Here is a 13,039-nt window from a genome sequence, read left to right as displayed (position 1 = left end):
ATAATGTGCATCACCAGTCCAGAGGCGTATCTAGGGCTTCTGGCACCCGGGGCAAGAATTCATTTTGGCGCCCCCCCCAGGACATATGCGATTTTCACACTTAGTCATGTACCTTCAAGCTCCTCTCCCTAATGCTGTTAATGTTCAGTGAAAAACGGAGAAGCAGAAGAGAAGCTCGTTGTCACAGGACCGTAAGTATGAAAGTCGCATATGAGAGAAGTGTCCATGTGATGACTACTGGAACCTGCAGAGCTGAATCCTGACATCGCAAGCTACTGAATTCTCACAACTAATGTGCTGCACATTTTTAGGATTCTCCCTTGCCTGTGGACAGTCATGTCAGCACAAGTATGTGATTTGTATACTTCTGGCCACATTCCAACTAGACGTGTCTGACCTCGCTCAGTTAATTTTCATTGAGTGAGGCCACACATGTCTAGTCAGCATGTGACCGCATGTATGTAAATCGCCAGCATGAGAGAATTCTGACAGTGTGCAGTGCGCACTGTGAGAACTCAGAAGTCTGCCCTCGTTCCCCAATACTGTTTCCTCATACATGCCAACCCATTCCCCTGTACTGTTTCCTCATATATGCCCCCCATCTCCCCCTTTGCTCTTCATTTTGTGTCCTTAAATCCCCCCATCTCCTCTCCAAATCTCCCCCACACAATAAATCCCCCATTCCCCACACAACTCCTCATCATTCCCCCCATTCCCCACACAGCTCCTCATCATCCCCCTATTCCCCACACAGGGTCTCATCATCTCCCCATTCCCCACACAGCATCTCATCATCTCCCCATTCCCCACACAGCGTCTCATCATCTCCCAATTCCCCACACAGCGTCTCATCAGCCCCCATTCCCCACACAGTGTCTCATCAGTCCCCATTCCCCACACAGTGTCTCATCAGCCCCCATTTCCCCACACAGTGTCTCATCAGCCCCTATTCCCCAGACAGCTCCTCATCATCCCCCTATTCCCCACACAGAGTCTCATCATCTCCCTATTCCCCACATAGCGTCTCATCATCTCCCCATTCCCCACACAGCATCTCATCATCTCCCCATTCCCCACACAGCATCTCATCATCTCCCCATTCCCCACACAGCATCTCATCATCTACCCATTCCCCACACAGCATCTCATCATCCCCCATTTCCCACACAGTGTCTCATCAGCCCCCATTCCCCACACAGCGTCTCATCAGCCCCTATTCCCCAGACAGCTCCTCATCATTCCCCTATTCCCCAGACAGCTCCTCATCATCCCCCTATTCCCCACACAGGGTCTCATCATCCCCCTATTCCCCACATAGCATCTCATCATCTCCCCATTCCCCACACAGCATCTCATCATCTCCCCATTCCCCACACAGTGTCTCATCATCTCCCCATTCCCCACATAGCATCTCATCATCTACCCATTCCCCACACAGTGTCTCATCAGCCCCCATTCCCCACACAGTGTCTCATCATCTCCCCATTCCCCACACAGCATCTCATCATCTCCCCATTCCCCACACAGTGTCTCATCAGCCCCTATTCCCCAGACAGCTCCTCATCATCCCCCTATTCCCCACACAGGGTCTCATCATCTCCCTATTCCCCACATAGCGTCTCATCATCTCCCCATTCCCCACACAGCATCTCATCATCTCCCCATTCTCCACACAGCATCTCATCATCTACCCATTCCCCACACAGTGTCTCATCATCCCCCATTTCCCACACAGTGTCTCATCAGCCCCCATTTCCCACACAGTGTCTCATCAGCCCCCATTCCCCACACAGTGTCTCATCAGCCCCTATTCCCCAGACAGCTCCTCATCATTCCCCTATTCCCCAGACAGCTCCTCATCATCCCCCATTCCCCACACAGCGTCTCTTCATCCCCCATTTCCCACACAGGGTCTCATCATCCCCCATTTCCCACACAGCGTCTCATCAGCCCCCCATTCCCCACATAGTGTCTCATCAGCCCCCATTCCCCACACAGTGTCTCATCATCCCCCATTTCCCACACAGCGTCTCATCATCCCCCATTTCCCACACAGCGTCTCATCAGCCCCCATTCCCCACACAGTGTCTCATCAGCCCCCATTCCCCACACAGTGTCTCATCAGCCCCCATTTCCCACACAGCGTCTCATCAGCCCCCATTTCCCACACAGTGTCTCATCAGCCCCCATTCCCCACACAGTGTCTCATCAGCCCCCATTCCCCACACAGGGTCTCATCAGCCCCCATTTCCCACACAGCGTCTCATCAGCCCCCCATTCCCCACACAGTGTCTCATCAGCCCCCATTTCCCACACAGCGTCTCATCATCCCCCATTCCCCACACAGCGTCTCTTCATCCCCCATTTCCCACACAGGGTCTCATCATCCCCCATTTCCCACACAGGGTCTCATCATCCCCCATTTCCCACACAGCGTCTCATCATCCCCCATTCCCCACATAGTGTCTCATCAGCCCCCATTCCCCACACAGGGTCTCATCATCCCCCATTTCCCACACAGTGTCTCATCATCCCCCATTTCCCACACAGCGTCTCATCAGCCCCCCATTCCCCACATAGTGTCTCATCAGCCCCCATTCCCCACACAGTGTCTCATCATCCCCCATTTCCCACACAGCGTCTCATCATCCCCCATTTCCCACACAGCGTCTCATCAGCCCCCATTCCCCACACAGTGTCTCATCAGCCCCCATTCCCCACACAGTGTCTCATCAGCCCCCATTTCCCACACAGCGTCTCATCAGCCCCCATTTCCCACACAGTGTCTCATCAGCCCCCATTCCCCACACAGTGTCTCATCAGCCCCCATTCCCCACACAGGGTCTCATCAGCCCCCATTTCCCACACAGCGTCTCATCAGCCCCCCATTCCCCACACAGTGTCTCATCAGCCCCCATTTCCCACACAGCGTCTCATCATCCCCCATTCCCCACACAGCGTCTCTTCATCCCCCATTTCCCACACAGGGTCTCATCATCCCCCATTTCCCACACAGGGTCTCATCATCCCCCATTTCCCACACAGCGTCTCATCATCCCCCATTCCCCACATAGTGTCTCATCAGCCCCCATTCCCCACACAGGGTCTCATCATCCCCCATTTCCCACACAGTGTCTCATCATCCCCCATTTCCCACACAGCGTCTCTTCATCCCCCATTTCCCACACAGGGTCTCATCATCTACCCATTTCCCACACAGCGTCTCATCATCCCCCATTTCCCACACAGTGTCTCATCAGCCCCCATTCCCCACACAGCGTCTCATCAGCCCCCATTCCCCACACAGCGTCTCATCATCCCCCATTCCCCACACAGCGTCTCATCAGCCCCCATTCCCCACACAGCGTCTCATCAGCCCCCATTTCCCACACAGCGTCTCATCAGCCCCCATTTCCCACACAGCGTCTCATCAGCCCCCATTTCCCACACAGCGTCTTATCAGCCCCTATTCCAAATGCGTCCTCATTCCCTTGTACCCTGGGTCCACCATGGTGCAGCTCCTCTCCTCACATGGCTCCATGCTGCAGCCCCTTGGTCCTCTCTTCGCACGGCTCCATGCTGCAGCTCCTCATTTCCGGATTCTCTTCTCCACCAGCAGCTTCCTGCAATCGACTCCTCCCCCTCAAGAAATCAACTCCAGTTTAGACGCTACACTGCAGTCAGATCTTCAATTGTACTCGTGTCTAAGATACGTGTACAATTGAATACTGGGAGCCGGCGCGCTGCAGCTTCTCTGTGCCGGCTGTCAGCTTGACAGTCGGCACAGAGAACAGCTGACTCCCAGTCCGGGGGGCGGCAGAATGCAGCTGCTGGGGGAGACACTGCGGACCGCCGCGTTAGGTGGCCCGACTGCGCCCCCCTGCCAGCTGCGCCCGGGGCAAATGCCCCGGCTGCCCCCCCCAGATACGCCACTGCACCAGTCTGAGTCATGACATTGTGGGACCTAGTCAGAGGCACCAAAAAGGCCATTGAAGAGAACACACAGCTAACTGGACAGATAATGCTGACTGTACAAAAGTGATTGTGTATAGAGGTATACTCAGAAAATGTTTTTTTTTTTTTTTTAAAAACCTCGCCAAATAGAGACTTTATGATACTTTAATTAGGTGTATTCTTATAACTGTAAGTTTGCAGCACTGAGGTCCTGGTTTCAAATTTTAACCAAGGAAAAGATTTATAAGAAATGTGTATAATCTCTCCATGTGTTTGTGAGTATCCTTCACACCAAAGACATACTGTAAGGAATTTAGTTTGTGAGCCAAAATGGTGACAGACAGTAATGATGATGTCTGTAAAGCGCTGTAGAAATAATGGTGCTGTATAAGTTAGTAAAATAAATAATTGAATATTCTTTGCAGGTCAAAAGATCTGAATGTTATTTAAATGTAATTTTTCTTTGGACAATATGTAATAAGAAAAACATTCTATATTTTCTTCTTGGTGGGTGGTTCTCTTTCATACTTCAAACAAATCAGAACGTGTGTAACAGCAACTCAGTAAGTAAGTAATGGTGTGTGAAAAGTAGTTCAATACAGTCTTACAATTTCACTTATTGCATAGCAGTTAATTTTTTTTATTACAATAAGTAAAATTAATTCTTTGACATTTATTGATTTTTGTGATGACGCCATTATAAAAACACTATTCATTTATCAATTCAGTTTGATGACTTTAGAGAAGGGGAATGGGATTCCATAAAAAAATGAATTTCGGATGTTAGTTTTAATATGAGTGATGTTAAATAGACACACCATTTTGACCCATTTGTCATTGATATTGATATTGTAAAAGCGCCAACCTAAAAGATAATTATTTGCTTGGTAATGGAATTCTGCAGGAAAGTCCTGGATACAGACTGTAGTTATATAAATAGGACATTCACTGTGATCTAGTGAGTCATTTTCTTCTTGTCATGTCTTGTAAAAAATAAATCAAAATTTACAAAATTGATAAGTGCTATATGTTTCACATCAGATTCATAGCAAAATACTAAAGAAGTAAAATTAAAAATCATTCCTGCGGCGCGGGACCTACCACACATTATTTATCGGGAGACCGACACACCTAGCTTACTCTAAAGCATCATCACGGATAAACACAGTAAATGTATGTACGCAAACTGTCTTTTTATCAAAATATTCAATGTGTAGCAACGGCTTAAGTTGCAACTGGTGAAATTATATTGCTCCCTGATTACCGGAACTGAACACCTTTTTCCTCAGTGCGGTTATTAAATTCCTCAGTAGTAATGAAGTTCAGAATTTCTAGTCTATCTATTATATGATGATACAGACTACTCAAGTTAAAAAAAACGAAAAAACAAAAGACTACCCCCATTTCTTAAAAGAAAGACCCAACTTCACAAGAAATACTTTTCTTTATCTCTATACATAATATATTATCAAAGTATGAAATGATGAAAAGCCTGTTACCATTCTTTGAACAATAATGCACTTACCGTGACTAATTCTAATTATAGAAAGTTGGAAACATCACTTTAAAAAGTAGAAGTCATTTTCAAATGTCATTTACAGGGGAAAATAATTGGAAAATTATCATACGTTGAGAGATTCTCTGTACATTTACAACATCCAAGGTTGTCTCCATATACAGCATAAATTAAGGAACACAGTCAAATGTTTTAAAAGCTAGTTTTTCTCTGTGCTTTTGGTTGCATTCCATTTTTTATTTTGTTTTGCAACCAGATACTAATTTTATGTCATACAAAAAAGTTGTTCTTATTGATGAAGACTAACCAGAAGTAAAATGTAGAGCTTCAAAATGATTACACATTATGCTCTTTATGTAGAAACTCACATTGGATTGAGCTTCATGATGGTTCAAACGATTTCTCTCTAGAAACTAACATTAGAAATTTGTAAATCAGACTTAGCCACTCTTAACTCCTTCATGACGATTTTCTAGTTTTTCCTTTTTGTTTTTTCATCCCCTTCTTCTATGAGCCATCATTTTTTATTTTTCTGGCCATATAGCCATATGAGGGCTTGATTTTTGCTGGGCGAGTTGTACATTTGAGCGACACCATTAAATTTACCATTTAGCATACTAGAAAATGAGAATTCCACAATTTTTTTTTTATTTACCATCTTCACTATATGGTAAAACTGACCTGGCAATATGATTCTACAGATCAGTATGAGCATGCAGATGCCAAACATTTTTAGTTTTTTTTATTTAGGTAGTGAAAAATACCGTAATTCGGAAATTTGCAAAAAAAAAAATGTTTTTCTCGTCATTTTTTGAGACCCCTAACGTTTTCATTTTTCAGTATCTGGGGCTGTGTAAGTCAGGAGTGTCAAACTGCATTCCTCGAGGGCTGCAAACAGGTCATGTTTTCAGGATTTCCTTGTACTGCACAGGTGATAATTTAATCACCTACACACATAATGATTACAGCACCTTGTGCAAAGCTAAGGAAATATTGAAAGCACGCATGGTTTGCGGCCCTCGAGGAATGCAGTTTGACACCCCTGGTGTAAGGGCTTATTTTTTGTGCCCCGAGCTGTTGTTTTTATTGCTACCATCTGGGCATAATTACTATGCTTGGATCGCTTCTTATTGCAGCCAAAAAAAAACATAATTCTGGGGTTTGTTTATCTTTTATACTGTTTACCGATCAGATTAATTTATTTATATTTTTATACATTGAACATTTCTGAATGCAGTACTACCAAACATGTGTATCATTTTTTTTATTGGGGCAAAAGGGGCATGATTTGAAATTTTCAGTTTTTTTTTTTTTTACTTTTTTTTTTAAACTTTATCTAATAGTCCCCTTGAAGCTATGATCGTCTGATTGCCTGTGCTATACATAGCAGCAGTGCTTCGGTATTGCTATGTATAACAGAAATAACTATCTGCTATGAATGCCTATCACAAGCTGGTGTTCACAGGAGTATCGTAATGACAGGCATGAAGCTTTTCTGCAGAGCCCCAGCTGTCATGGCAACTCATCAGTGTCCCGTGATCACGAGTCAAGGATGCTGATGGGCAGGATGAATGACGCACTTCCGGCTGCACGTGTTAAATCCTGCTTTCAGTTATTGATAGCGGGATTTAACTGGTTAGCAACTGCGGGCGGAGCACCACTCCACTCATGACTGTTAAAGGTACTTGATGGCTGATTAAATCAGCCCAAATTAAAGGCAGGGACACTGCTTTGGATTCTCATCCCATTTGTTATTATGTAGTATAATAAGGAAGTGGAGAGGGAAAAACAATACCAGGTACTTCTATTATGGTTCTCAAAATCCAACTCTACAAGGATGGGTTTATTTTTTCAGCTTTCTATGGGACTTCCTTTTCTATACGTTATTATGCTCTACGTAAGTAACAACATTGGTGGATCAATCTCAAAGTAATGTTTTCTTAAAAACTACATCTTCATGAAGTAGAGTTATTAATATGCTTTTTTGTTTCTTACAAAACAAATAGTGATAAATAGTGATATAACAGAGGTATAAAAGACATGCCTTAATAGTGTCAATTAGAGATGAAATATGCAAATTGCCTCTTCAGAGAAAAAGAGGACTTGAACTCTATAGGAAGTAGCGATCTTACAAGTCACAATCCACCCTTTAATGAGTCTTGCAATATGACTTAGGATAAGAGCCAAATCAGTATCTCAATTCGCAGACACGGTGTTTCGGGCTGTTGGCCCTCGTCAGTGCGAAGCATGAGAACTGATTTGGCTAGGTGAGAGGCTCTGGACTGAGATGAAAGAATCAAATCCCAGGAAACTGGTTTATCAGCCAGATCAGTAATCTGTAAAAGCTGCAAACCTTCTTAGCTTCTAGCCTTCCTGCCTTTTCTTTTAATTAGCCAGGCTGAAGCCATGTTGTGTGTTTGTTGATGATGACGTCAACCCAGCCCAGTTAATCAGATGTAGTGCTGGTAATGATGGGAGGTAAAAAGATTTGCAGGTCTCCCATCCAATGGTCACAGATTATTAAACTATTAAATGGACCGGAATCCTGCAGATCAATTTTCTCAGCTCTATTACATAGTTACATAGTTATTAAGGTTGAAGGAAGACTTTAAGTCCATCTAGTTCAACCCATAGCCTAACCTAACATGCCCTAACATGTTGATCCAGAGGAAGGCAAAAACCCATGTGGTAAAGAGTAAGCTCCACCGTGGGGAAAAAAATTCCTTCCCGACTCCACATACGGCAATCAGACTAGTTCCCTGGATCAACGCCCTATCAAGGAATCTAGTGTATATACCCTGTAACATTATACTTTTCCAGAAATGTATCCAGTCCCCTCATAAATTTAAGTAATGAATCACTCATTACAACATCATACGGCAGAGATTTCCATAGTCTCACTGCTCTTACAGTAAAGAATCCGCGTCTGTTATTATGCTTAAACCTTTTTTCCTCCAAACGTAGAGGATGCCCCCTTATCCCTGTTTCAGGTCTATGATTAAAAAGATCATCAGAAAGGTCTTTGTACTTTCCCCTCATATATTTATACATTAAAATAAGATCACCCCTTAGTCTTCGTTTTTCCAAACTAAATAGCCCCAAGTGTAATAACCTATCTTGGTATTGCAGACACCCAGTCCTCTAATAACCTTGGTCGCTCTTCTCTGCACCCGCTCTAGTTCAGCTATGTCTTTCTTATACACCGGAGACCAGAACTGTGCACAGTATTCTAAGTGTGGTCGAACTAATGACTTGTATAGAGGTAAAATTATGTTCTCCTCATGAGCATCTATGCCTCTTTTAATGCATCCCATTATTTTATTTGCCTTTGTAGCAGCTGCCTGACACTGGCCACTGAATATGAGTTTGTCATCCACCCATACACTCAGGTCTTTTTCATTGACGGTTTTGCCCAGAGTTTTAGAATTAAGCACATAATTATACATCTTTTTACTTCTACCCAAGTGCATGGCCTTACATTTATCCCCATTAAAGCTCATTTGCCATTTATCAGCCCAAGCTTCTAGTTTACATAAATCATCCTGTAATATAAAATTGTCCTCCTCTGTATTGATTACCCTGCAGAGTTTAGTGTCATCTACAAATATTGAAATTCTACTCTGAATGCCCCCAAGGTCATTAATAAATATGTTAAAAAGAAGAGGGCCCAATACTGACCCCTGTGGTACCCCACTGCTAACCGCTACCCAGTCCGAGTGTGCTCCATTAATAACCACCCTTTGTTTCCTATCCCTGAGCCAGCTCTCAACCCACTTACACATATTTTCCCCTATCCCCATTATTCTCATTTTATGTATCAACCTTTTGTGTGGCACCGTATCAAAAGCTTTTGAAAAGTCCATATACACTACATCCACTGGGTTCCCTTTGTCCAGTCCGGAACTTACCTCTTCATGGAAGCTGATCAAATTAGTCTGACATGAACGGTCCCTAGTAAACCCGTGCTGATACTGGGTCATGAGGTTATTCCTCTTCAGATACTCCAGTATAGCATCCCTTAGAATGCCCTCCAGGATTTTACCCACAGTAGAGGTTAAGCTTACTGGCCTATAATTTCCGAGTTCAGTTTTTGTCCCCTTTTTGAATATTGGCACCACATTTGCTATACGTCAGTCCTGTGGTACAGACCCTGTTATTATGGAGTCTTTAAAGATTAAAAATAATGGTCTATTAATGACTGTACTTAATTCCTGCAGTACTCGAGGGTGTATCCCATCCAGGCCCGGAGATTTGTCAATTTTAGTGATTTTTAGACGCCGCCGCACTTTCTGCTGGGTTAAGCAGGTGACATTTTATGGGGAATTTTTATCACTAGTCATTATGTCTGTCATGGGATTTTCTTGTGTAAATACTGATGAAAAAAAGTCATTTAGCATATTGGCTTTTTCCTCATCCTCATCCACCATTTCACCCAGACTATTTTTAAGGGGGCCAACACTATCATTTTTTAGTTTCTTACTATTTATGTAGTTAAAGAATATTTTGGGATTATTTTTACTCTCTCTGGCAATGAGTCTCTCTGTCTCAATCTTTGCTGCCTTGATTTGCTTTTTACAGAATTTATTAAATTTTTTGTATTTATTTAATGCCTCCTCACTACCTACTTCCTTTAATTCTCTATATGCTTTCTTTTTGTCAGTTATTGCACCCCTTACAGCTCTATTTAGCAATATTGGTTTCCTCCTATTTCTAGTATGTTTATTCCCATATGGTATATACTGTGCACAGGTCCTATCCAGGATGCCAATAAACGTCACCCATTTTCTTTGTGTATTTTTATGTCTCAGGATATCGTCCCAGTTAATTGCACCAAGATCCTCTCTCATCCGTTGGAAATTTGCCCTCCTGAAGTTTAGTGTCCTTGTAACCCCCCTAACTACACATCTTATTAAAGGATACATGAAAACTTATTATTTTGTGATCACTATTCCCCAAGTGACCCCCAACCCTTATATTTGATATGCGGTCTGGCCTGTTGGTTAATATTAGGTCTAGCAGTGCCCCCCTTCTTCAGCGATGTGTCGGACTCGAGCGCCAGGTAGGCAGCACACCGTTCGACAATCCCTATCTTTGTGACAGATTGCCCTATCTGTTCCCCTAATAATTGAGTCCCCCACTACCAGCACCTGTCTGGCCTGCCCTGCTCTCCTATTTCCCTCCTTACTGGAGCAGTCACTCCCCCGGCTTTCAGAGAACATGCCTGGCTGCAGCAGTGCTACCCCTGTACTGGCACCCCCCTCATCTGCCAACTTAGCAAACTTATTGGGGTGTTCCAGATCAGGACTAGCCTCCCTGGCACTCTTCCCTCTACCCCGCTTCCTAACTGTCACCCAGCTTGCTACTTCACCATCCTGCAGCTCCATCCTACCATCCCTCCCCTCATCGATCCTATTGAGCGTCTGCTCAGTGAGCAGAAGACTCCTCTCCATATTGTCTATGGATCTCAGTGTTGCCAGCTGCACATTTAGATTCAGAATCTGGGTTTCCAAATGAACAACGTGCTCACATCTCGCACAGCAGTATGCACCCTCGACCGGCTGCTCAAGGATTGCATACATGTGGCAAGGCACCCTTCAAATATCAGGGACCTGGAGCAGTTTGCCAAAGAAGAATGGTCTAAAATTCCAGCAGAGCATTGTAAGAAACTCATTGATGGTTACCGGAAGTGGTTGGTCACAGTTATTTTGGCTAAAGGTTGTGCAACCAAGTATTAGGCTGAGGGTGCCAATACTTTTGTCTGGCCCATTTTTGGAGTTTTGTGTGAAATGATCAATGTTTTGCTATTTGCTTCATTCTCTTTTGTGTTTTTTCATTTAAGACAAATTAAATGAAGATAATAATACCAAATAATTTGTGTTTGCAATCATTTTCAGGAAGAAAATGAGTATTATCTGACAGAATTGCAGGGGTGTCAATACTTTTGGCCATGACTGTAACAATTATTAACCCTATGCTATTACAGAACAGAACCCAAGATACCACGACCAGTATTACCAATAATACCACTATGACATTAGTATCACATCAAGTGGCGATTGAATAAAAACACTACACAAAAGCAAACTAATGTCTCCAAACCAAGTCCATACATCACCACAACTTTAGTGTCTCAATGTTACCATCATCTTATTGCAGAACAAAATTGACGGTTTCAAAATAGCAATAATACCATATACAAGGGGTAAATATTATCCCACCATGACAACATATTACCACAACATAGTAACTTAATAAAACCACCATTGTGACCTTTAACAAAAAACACGCTACTATCAATATTAACCACTTGCCATGATTATTTAATGATATGTGCTCTGTAGACTATATAAATATATACAGTACAGGGAAACCCAGTGCCTCACTTAAAGACATGTCCAATTGAAGTAACTCATTTTCACTTTTCTTTTTGTGGCCCCCATATATTAATAATGCTTAATCATACTTCCTCTATAGATTGATAAAATCCTCCAATAGCAATTTTAATATAGCAACCATGCCTCTCACAATTCCTTGCTTCCACAACTAGTGGTTGAGTGGTTGTCCTCTTTGCCTGGCGCAAGCGGTGCATTGTAGTGGCATCTGTGCAACCTGCATTGAACTGTCAATGGCCTATGCTGTTGCTCTGGGCCTCTGGTAGGCTTCCAGTTTGAAAAAATAATATGGGAACAGAGAACGAATTGCCAACAGCTCTCTGCTCAACAATAGTCTTTAACTGGATGGGCATCTTAGGATGCACAAGGAGCTGAAACTAACACTAACCGCCAGAGGAACCCCTTCCTGTATAGGACTGCATTCGGTCACACTATGTGAAGCAATATTTACACTGGTGGTTCTACTTAATTATCTACAATAGAACAATGGGGTAACTAGTCTTGTGACTAATAGACTGTTATTACATTGGTAATCATCTTTTTAGTTAGCTATAACAAGATATCAACTATTGAGGATTATTTTACAGCTTAATATATCGCATTTTTAAGAACGGCCTTCACTTTATATAATTCAACTATGGTTTTCCAAAATTACTTTGTGTTTAATAGAAAACATTACATTTTACATATGAGTTCAAACATTTAATTTTCTGATACTAACCTTCTTGGAAATATAAATTACGTAGCATGCATTTATATTACATATTAGTAAAGAACGGTTCCACTAGACTTGTAAGCTAATTACTTTGGTCCCCTTGCTAATACATATGACATACTATAACTTATTAAGTTGTCCTTTAATATCTCTCCAAAGCAGGATGGTAACTTCAAATATACAGTATGTGTGTCTATTACTAAACAGGTATCATTTAATAAAATCATACTTGTATGGTCAAATTCTAGTATTTGTTATGACATATACAGTACATTAACAATGTAATTTATAAATCTATGTAAGAGCAGTCATAGATATGAAAATAAACATAAGTATGAAATTGATTGCTTATTATACTTAACTGTCATATTCATTTATACATAGAGATGGGCGGACGTATGGATGGTCAGGTCCATCGGGTTAGGCGCGAACCTTATAAAAAAGTTCGGTTAGGATACCAGA

The sequence above is a fragment of the Ranitomeya imitator genome, chromosome 1, assembly GCF_032444005.1.
Source record: "Ranitomeya imitator isolate aRanImi1 chromosome 1, aRanImi1.pri, whole genome shotgun sequence".
NCBI classification, from domain to species: Eukaryota; Metazoa; Chordata; class Amphibia; order Anura; family Dendrobatidae; genus Ranitomeya; species Ranitomeya imitator.
The sequence above is the reverse complement of the archived record's forward strand: the minus strand, read 5'-3'. Positions refer to the sequence as shown.